This window comes from Hevea brasiliensis, chromosome 8 (assembly GCF_030052815.1).
Source record: "Hevea brasiliensis isolate MT/VB/25A 57/8 chromosome 8, ASM3005281v1, whole genome shotgun sequence".
Lineage (NCBI taxonomy): Eukaryota > Viridiplantae > Streptophyta > Magnoliopsida > Malpighiales > Euphorbiaceae > Hevea > Hevea brasiliensis.
In genome coordinates, this window is record NC_079500.1 from 36124927 (window position 1) to 36135314 (window position 10388).

The following is a 10388-nucleotide window of genomic DNA, read 5'->3' on the forward strand; positions in this document are numbered from 1 at the left end:
TCAGGAAACATATCCAAAAAGTCACATATTGTAGGGATGTCCTTGAGTACTGGACTCCCCACTTGGGTGTTTATCATATGTGCCAAGTATGCTTCACATCCCTTTTGGATCATCCTTCTAGCTAGTGCAGTCGAAATGATGTTTGATGGCAGTAAATGCCTCTCCCCATGTATTACCTGTCACACCCTACTCTCCCGTAAGATGTAACATGATCCCGTAGTACACCTAATGAATTACCGTACTTCGTCTACCGATAACCCATTAGATATACTACAAGGGATTTTAAAACAATTTTCGTGAAATTTAAATCATCAATTAAAGTCTAGTGTTATAATTTTTTTTTTCAAAATTTCGGTAAGGTGCCAGCTGTGTTCTGAGAAAACAGTTCTTCAAACCTAAAAAGGAAAACACTCCCAATATGTTTTCCCAAATACAACTCCAAGAAACTTCATTTCATCTCACAATTCAATCTCAATAATCAATCATTTCATTTTCAAACCAACCTCATCATAAAAGAAACATTTCATTGATTACAAGACTCAAAAATTAATATTACAAAACTATTCAAGTAAATGAAATCTCAAATTTACATTTACAATAATTTACATTTAATTACATACCAAAATATTTTATAAGAGATTTTATACAACTGCTCAAATAATTTACATACATATTATTACATGCAGACATCAAAACCTGCGTACATGGGTATACCTGAAGCTGATCTGAATGTCTCTTCAAATAAGCTTACTCAATTTCTCTATGCTCTTTTTACCTACGACAGCATACAAAGCTATCGCTGAGTGGTAAACTCAGTGGTGCACAACTATAATTTAAAACATAGTACAATATACCTTAACAAAAATTATAGCAATTAATTTGGAAATTTGGATACTCATCAAATTCCAAAGCTCAAAATATTCATTGCTAATTATATAAATCATTTGTATAAAATGACTTTGATCACGAAATTTAATTTATCAAATCATAACTAACCATTTAAGGCAATTCCAACAAAATCAATCATACATAAATCATAATTGAAATCATAATTCTTTACTATTCAAAAGCCATTCTTTATCTCAAAAGCCATTCTTTATCTCAAAAACCATTCTTTATCTCAAAAGCCATTCTTTATCTCACTAATTATGCAAGACTAATCCGCAAGGGCCATCTTCGGGGTGATTCTAACTCCCTATGGTTGGGGAGGTCGAATCGGATTCTAACTCCCTATGGTCGGGGAGGTTGAATCATCGTGCACAGTACAGACCACAATAATGAATCTTTCGAAAGGGCCATAACATAAAAAACTTAGATCTAACCTCTAAAAAGAGGAGAATCTAAGCCTGTGCACGTACCATGGTAATCAAAACACAACTAACTCCACTGTCTTCTCAACAAATGAGAGAGACAGGTAATAACCTAGTCAAGCATCTATAGTGAGACATAAAACAATATCACTTTTAGTGAGCATAAATCATAATACAATTCGATTCAAAGTCAATTCCAATATCCAATAATTTTTATGCTCATCACAATTCAAATAATAAATTTGCATTTTTCCATGCAAATTGCCCATCACAATTCAAAACATGTTCTATCACAATTTTCCAAAACATAATTTATTCAATCCACAACAATGCTTAATACTTGTGGAAATACCATTTCACAAAGCTAAATTCATACATACTATAACAATTTCAATAATCATTGAATTAAATCCAATGCTTGTTAAACATAATACATAAGAAAAATATGTCATTTAATCATAAGAAATATTCAGAACCAAATTAGTTAAAAACTAGTTGTGCACAAACCTCTGATAAATGTCTCTTGACCCTGACTCAGTGTTTCCTTTCCCTTCCCTGAGTCTTTGCTAACTAAAACACACAATTTGAAGTGTTTCAGTACTTATTTAAACTGTCTCTAACAATAAGGCTTAATAATTAATTTATTGAATTTTATTATTTTCCTTAGTGAACCTAAAATGTTGACCCTCGATGCACTCTAAGTGGATTAGGTTTAATATTACCAATATGTCACATTTTATAGCCTTTTAGTGTTAGTACATGTTACCAAATTCACTTTCAAGTATTTTGTATTTTATTGCAATTTGTCAGATTTTGGTATACTAATTTGACCTAGCCGGATGACCTAGTTCCCTCAGTTTTCGGGTTTCGGTCCAAACTACAAACTTGTAGGTCTATGTCTTATTGCACGCGGGCCAAAATTTCAGTTTATTCTGAGTTGTGTAGACCAAGTTATGGTCAATTTACCAATGCTGGATAGAATGCATCAAAATGGTAACTTTAGGTCATTTTTAGGTCCCTTTTGGTTTGGCTAGTATTGGTATCTAAACTAGTGCAAGCTATTTGGCTTGGTTCTAGCCATTTCTGGGCTTTGGTGTCTTCATAAGAATTGTAGATATATGTCTCAACTATTCATGGTAAAAATTTTAGGTCAATTAGACCTGTTTTGAGTGAGTTATGGCCAAAACACTAACTACTGCCCAAATGGTCAATTTTCAGACTTTCAAGTCACTAATCCGGATTTGGTCATTTTTCAAGTCACCTTCTAGGCAGAATTTTGGTAAGCTTCCTTCATAAAAGTTGGCACATTTTGTGCCTAGTTTCACCTCCAATTGGTCTCATACAAATTGGAGTCACACACTTAAGGTTCTAAGCCAAAACATACACTGCCCTATTACATATTGTTCATCCTTTACAAATTATACATTCAACACTTACCAAGTTAACTCTTCCATGCCAATTCTGGTTGTACCATACCATTAACATATTTTACTTCATATTTTTGGTCATTTTGGCAGCTTGTAACCACTTTAAACATACACACTATAACACAGAATTTTCCAAAGTCCCATTTACAATAATTCAACCACATGAACATACCTCATTTTCATGTATAAACCCTAACAATTAAACACACACACATGTTGCCACCATAAGCAACATAATTCAACAAACCCTTCCATGAAACTTAAACACTTCAATCTTCTTCATGAGGCTGCCACAAGTTTACACATACCCATCAACCTCCATTTGCAATTTTCAAGCTTACAAATCAAACCTTACACATGGAATTCAACTACAATACAATCAAACATTTAAATCATCATTCAAACCACAATTTACACGCAAGAACAAGCTGTTCATAGTAAAGTTCCATGGATTCCAAAATGTACATCTCCATTAATTCATCAAACTTCAAAAATTCTTCCATAAATCAATTACCCATAACCTTGGTTACACTTTTAATGAAACAAGAATTGAAAACACTCACTTACCACTTTTGAAGTTCTTCAAAACCTCACCAAAAATTAAGTTTCTTGCTGCCTATCTACTGCCCATGGTGTGAGGATCACTTTTAAGGAAGGGACTTATAAGAATTTATGGCTTGAAAGTGAGGATTGGAGCTTGCATGGTCCGGCCATGGAGTTTCCTCTCAAGGTGTTTCGGCTGGTTTTGCAAAGTGAGAAAGATGAAGGCATATTCTGCCACAATTATGCTTAATGGTCCACTTAAGTGGTGTTAGTGGAGCACTAATTGAATAAAAATATATTTTAATGTTAACTTTCCAATTTTCCACAATTTCCTCCCATCTTTTGCTATTTAGATTATGTACCACTATTTTAATTTTTCTTGACATTTTCCAAGTGTAATATCATTTATTTTTAATGGAAATTTAGGTCAAAAGGCAACTCGGGATGTCAAATGACCACAATGCCACTATTCGGGTTGCATTCCCGATTTTTCGCTAACACCGAGTTTTGTCGTTTTCTCAATTTCTCGTCTTTCTTTGTACTAATTAATTAATTTTTATTTGATATTTTTAATGACATTTATACTTCAATAGATGTTCATTTAAGTCTTAAAAATATTTTTCAGGGTTCCCCGCGGTCTAGGGCTAATCAACGGTCCACGCCGCAACTTCCCAGTGCGGTCACCCATCGCTATGGTTCTCGGCTCGTTTAACTTGGTTACATTTCATTACTATTATTTTTCCTTTGTTTTTCTTATATTTTCTTTTCTTGTATTTCATTATTTTATGTCTCCTCACCCATATCTAAGTGTAGTTCTAGGCATCCTAGCTGTCCGGACAACACTGGTCACTAGAACAGTAGAATGCACTACCGAACATAGGGGTGTTACATTACCATATCACTGTACAAAGGGAGACCAAAAGTGACTATCTTCAGTCTACATGTTAGTAGTATGCCCTAGAGCATATCATTTAGTATGTATCTTGTACATAATTTTATTAATAAAAGGCATTTCCACTTTTCCTTTTACATAATATATTTATGTGTAATAGAAAAGGTCCATTGATATTTTGTTAGAAATATTATTCTTAAGTTGTTAAGAATATGAGTGACAATATTTCTAGCACAAAGTATCATAAATAGGTTCACAATCGAGGATACTTCATAATAAGGACATGACTTATCCAGAAAGATTGTATTCATGTTTGTTCCCAAGTTATTTATATGAGATATAAATAAGATGGAATGGTGAGTCTCATGCCATATAACAAACATGATAGGCACTTATAAATGATAAGTAGGCCGAACCAGTGACACTTATGACAAGCACATGGAGTTTACTCTTGTCAATGTTTTGTCATAAATCATATCAGTGCATATAATCTTTAGACCTGAGATAGCACAGTTATCTTGTATATAGGCAGTTTGAGTTTGATACTGCTTTCTTACTTGTACTGTGTATGGGTATATGGGCATGTGTTGGCTCCTACTAGTTATATATGGAGGTAGGTGTTGATCAAGATGGAATCTGTTCCTCTAAGTAAATAGAGATAAAATCCTATGTTCATTTAATTGTTCTTGATGTTTCAAGTTCCTGGCTAGGACAGATAGATTTAATTAGAAAAGAGTTTCTGATGAGAAAATCTTTTTAATCAAGAACTGGAATTAAAAGAAAACATAATATTCATAGCAAATGGAGTTTGACATAAACCATGGCTCCAGCTTGAGTTGGGATTTTGTAACAGAGAGATTCCAGTGCATGGTAACATATGATTATAGGTTCATTCAAGGTAAATCTTATTACTAATTAGGTAGCCATGGCATGCTATGCTAGGTGTTAACCATAGTCTATGAGGTGCATAAAATGATTTAGAGAAATCATTTGTGGTACGAAAGAGTTTTGATGATATTAAAAGTTGATATCATATCTAATTGCCAATTAGTGATGAGCCTAGTAAGTCACACATACACAAGTTATCACCTAATTAAATATAATTTAATTAATTAATTAAAGAGTTTAATTGATTAATTAAATAGGTTTGGTTTGCAATTAGATTGCAAAGTCCCTAGCATGACTTAAAACCAAATCTAGATTATTGGATGTATAATATAAGTTAAATTTATATTTAAAGTATTTAAATATGAATTTAATTAATAAGAAATTAATTAATAGAGATTAATTAATTAATTTATATTTGATATAAATTGATTAGAAGAAGATAAATAATTATTTTGGGTTAAGAACTCAAAATTAAGACACAGGGGCATTTTGGTCATTTCACAGGGTGACATGTGGCACCATGAGATGGTGACACATGGCATTACACATAAGCTTGTCAAATGTCTTGTAATCATGTAAGATGATTAAAATTAAGATTAAATATAGGTTTGACACTTGGCACAATGTGATTGGGTCAATTAAACCTAGAACCAATCCACGGGTAACATGTGGCAAGGGTTTAAGTGGTGACCTAGCTATATAAGTATTGTTATGAAAAAATAAAACATACAAGCTACTACCTCCCATTGTGTGCTGCCACCCTTGAGACTCACATTCTCTCTTTCTCTTCATCTCTCATCTATTCCAAGAGATTAGCAAACAATCTCTTGAATTAAAAATACTAGAAATCATTTCTAGTGTCTTGTTTACATCTTTAATATCTTAAAAGGCAGAATTTGATTTTCTAAATAATAGGAAAAACTTTAGAAGTTGTTCAAGGGTTGCCATAGGTGTTCCTGGTGTGGACAAGCTAGAGGGACAACATCTGATGTCCTGAAGACGAATCTCAAAGGCGCAAATACACTGTAGTGCATCAAGAGATTAGTGTGTTTGTTCTTGATTTAATCTAGGGTTCTAAAATTAATGTAATTAATTCTAATATCTTAAATGGAAAATACAGATTCAAAAACATATTAAAAGAGTTTTAATATGTTGTTTATCATTGAAATAGATACAAATAAATCTTGCATGATGCATGTGACCCTCGGTAAAAAATTTTCAATTCAATGGTATAAACTTATGTTTTTCACGCTTCCGCTCCTTCAATTGGTATCAGAGCCACTATATTTGCTATTTAGATTGTTGATTATATGATTTAATTGTGTGTTTTGATCATGAGATGATTTATCCATTGCTAGTTGCAATGGATGTGTGGCGGCATGATTGAAGAACACCATCAATGGTGCACATGGTTTGGCTTCATGGGTGGTGCAAAGGTTTGGTTTTTTTTAATTTGCAATTGTTGTATGATCTAAAAGCTCATCCTATGTCTAATTAAATTGTTTAATTAGAATTTTAATCACACAATTAAATTTTGATTCAAATCAGAATTTTAAAAATTGTTTGAATGTGATTTAAATCTAAATTTTAAAAGTTGTTTGAATGTGATTCAAATCTGAATTTTTAAAGTTGTTTGAATCATATTTAAATCTGATTTTTTAAAGTTGTTTAAATAATATTCAGATCGAAATTTTTAAAAATTGTTTGAATATGATTCAAATCTGATTTTTTAAAAATTGTTTGAATGTGATTCAAATTTGAATTTTTAAGGTTGTTTGAATGTGATTCAAATATGAATTTTTAAATTTGTTTGAATGAGATTCAAATCTGAATTTTTAAATTTATTTGAATCATATTCAAATCTGGATTTTTAAGTTGAATATGAGATATTCAATTTAATTTATGTATGTTTTATTTAATTGTTAAGTAGTGATATGCATGATGGATGATCATGGACTATAAAAGACCAATGTGATTGGATTTATTTCTTTTAAGTTTCTTTGAGATTGTAAATTAATTAATTTATTTTAATTTATTTTGGGCATGTATTATTAAGGTTGTAATAATTTTTGGGTTATAATTCATTTATTTAAGTTCTTGTAAATTCGCCTTGGTATGCCAAGGATTACTATGTAATATTGGATTGTAAGAAGTTCAAGGAGGTCAAGAGCATTGGTGGGACCAGTGGGAGGAATTCAAGATCAAGTGTTGATTATGTACTCCTTCAGCAACTCTTGTAAAATGAATGAATGAAATGCACCTAGGAATGCCCTGATTCAATTCTTGGTGGCTCAGAATTGAATCTCTTAGAAAGTCCATGATCATACCATATTTACTGCTTATCCATGAATGCATGAGATGTATGGGAATGTATGCAATTATATGATATATGCATGCTAAATGGATAATGTGCAAAGTGAGACCTTAATAGTAATTAGGATGACCATAAAATCTTCCAAACAAATGATTAAGTTGGAAATGCTATAATTAAAGTAATTATAACATGGGTCCTCCATTGGGGCAATTATTTTAAGAAATTTTAAATAGTTGCTTAAGATGCAATTAATTTAAGAGATTTTCTTAAGAATAATTGTTAAGCATGAGATGTTGTAAATATGTAAATAGTTTGGTGGCCAATATTGGATGTACCTGAGGACATTAAAATTATTTGCATAATTACTAGCTCAATGGGATCAACTTAACTAATGCAAGATAAGTCAATAATGGATGTACCTGAGATTTTGAGCATTAGGGGCTAGGTAAAGGATTTAACCTCACATGAGATGTGATGGGCAAGGAGTTGCTCACTTATAGTTTATTGTAATTCCAATAACGGATGTACCTGAGGATGATCAATAGAATTATAAGAATTCAATCACTCACTAGAAATCCATCTAACTAGGATTTCCGTTTTCTACTTTGGAAGTGTAGGATTCACTAAGTTAGTGGGAGGACCAATTTGATTAAAAAACCATAATCATTTTGGTTAATTACTTGATACATTTACTAATTAATCTAGTTATTTTTTGCAGTTAATTTTCTGATAATAATGAGCACAGAACAACCACTACCATCCAATATCCTTGCAAGCATACTTGATCGCAATAGGTTGACAGGACCTAATCTCTCTGATTGGCTAAGAAATTTGAAACTTGTCCTGAACCTTGAACATATAGGATATGTTCTAGATTCAAATGTTCCTGGTCCCTTACCTCCAGAGGCCACTCTAGAGGAACATGAAACTTTGGACAAGTGGAAGGAGCATGATATGAGAGCTAAGTATTACATGCTTGCTTCCATGAGTAATGAGTTACAGAAGCAGCATGAGAACATGCAGAGTGTGAGTGAGATCCTCCTTCACCTACAAGAGTTGTATGGTGAGCACAGTAGGAATGCTAGGTATGAGATATCTAGGTAGTTGTTCTGCATGAGGATGTCTGAGGGACAGAATATTGGGGATTATGTCCACAAGATGATTCGGCTAATTGAGCAGTTGGAACATCTTGACTTCAACATGGATTTCCAACTACAGACGGATTTGATCCTTCAGTCCCTTCCTGAGTCTTTTGGGAATTTTATGACAAATTTTCATATGACTAAACAGGAATGCACCTTAGCTGGTTTACTCAACATGCTAGTTATTGCCCAAAAGAATATGCCGGCAATAAAGGAAAAGAGGTAGCTTTGATTGCATCTTCTTCTGCTGGAAAGTCCAACAAGAAGAAGGGCAATAAGAAAAAGAAACCTCAGATTCCTGGTCCTTCTAAGAAAATAGCTAAACAGAAAAGGAAGACTAAAGATGATGGAGGCAAAGGAAAGTGTTTCCACTGCCAGAAGGATGGGCACTGGAATAGGAACTGCCCAGAGTATAGCAATCTAAAAGAATGCAATGCCATAGTGAAAATCAACTCAAGTTCAAAATATATTTGGCACTTAATGTTATGTCATGTTGCAGAAGATAGGATTACAAAACTGGAGAAAAAGGGGATTTTATCCTCATTGGGCTCTAAGCCTACTCCAACTTGTAAATCTTGTCTTCAGGGCAAAATGACTAGATCACCCTTTATTGGACAAGGGCTAAGAGCTGAAAATATTTTGGACATAATACATAGTGATGTGTCCATTTAAGGAAATGGCTAAAGGCGATTTTCATTACTTTATTACCTTTACTGATGAAAAATCAAGGTTTGGGTATTTGTATTTGATGAAATACAAACATGAATCCTTTGAAAAGTTTAAAGAATTTAAATCTGAAGTAGAAAATCAAACAGGAAAGAGTATTAAAGCTTTTCGATCAGATCGTAGAGGTGAATATTTGAGTACTGAATTTGATGAATACTTGAGAGAGCACGGCATTATTTCCCAGCTGACTCCTCTAGGAACGCCACAGTTGAATGGTGTATCTGAAAGGAGAAATCATACCTTATTGGATATGGTACATAGTATAATGAGCTATACTGATATGCCAATCTCCTTTTGGGCATTTGCATTAGAATCAGCTTTGTATATTCTGAATAGGATTCCATCAAAATCAGTTTCTTCCACACCTTATGAGATATGGCATGGAAGAAAACCAAGTCTTAAGCATGTTAAGATTTGGGGTTGTCCAGCTTATATCAAAATGCTGAACACTGATAAATTGGAAACCAGATCAGAAAAAAGGTCGATTTGTTGGATATCCAAAAGATAGTTTTGGATATTATTTTTATTTGCCTACATCACAGAAGGTTGTGGTGAGTAGAGATGCCATATTTCTTGAACAACAATTTGTTCAAGGAGGCAAAGGAAGGAAAATAGAGTTGGAATTGGAGAATTCTGACCAACCAACAGATTAGATGGATATGAATCTATCTAGTTAACCTACACCCGTTGATGAAACATCTACAGCTATTCCTCGTAGAACAACCAGGGTATCTCACCAACCAGTGAGATATGGTTTCCTTCATGAAGAAGAACAAGAGTTATCTACTCATGAAGAAGTAGATCATGGAGATAATCCACTTACCTATGAAGAAGCTATATCAGATATAGACTCTTCAAAATGGATTAATGCTATGAAATCCGAGATTGATTCCATGTATAAGAATCAAGTTTGGGGTCTTGTTGACCCACCTGAAGGTATTGTACCTATAGGGAACAAATGGGTTTTCAAGAAGAAAATTGGTTCTGATGGAAAGGTAGAGACCTATAAGGCAAGGCTAGTAGCGATAGGGTTTCGCCAAAGGCAAGGAATCGACTATGAGGAGACTTTCTCGCCTGTTGCCATGCTTAAATCAATTAGGATTCTATTAGTAATAGCTGCATACTATGATTATGAGATTTAGCAGA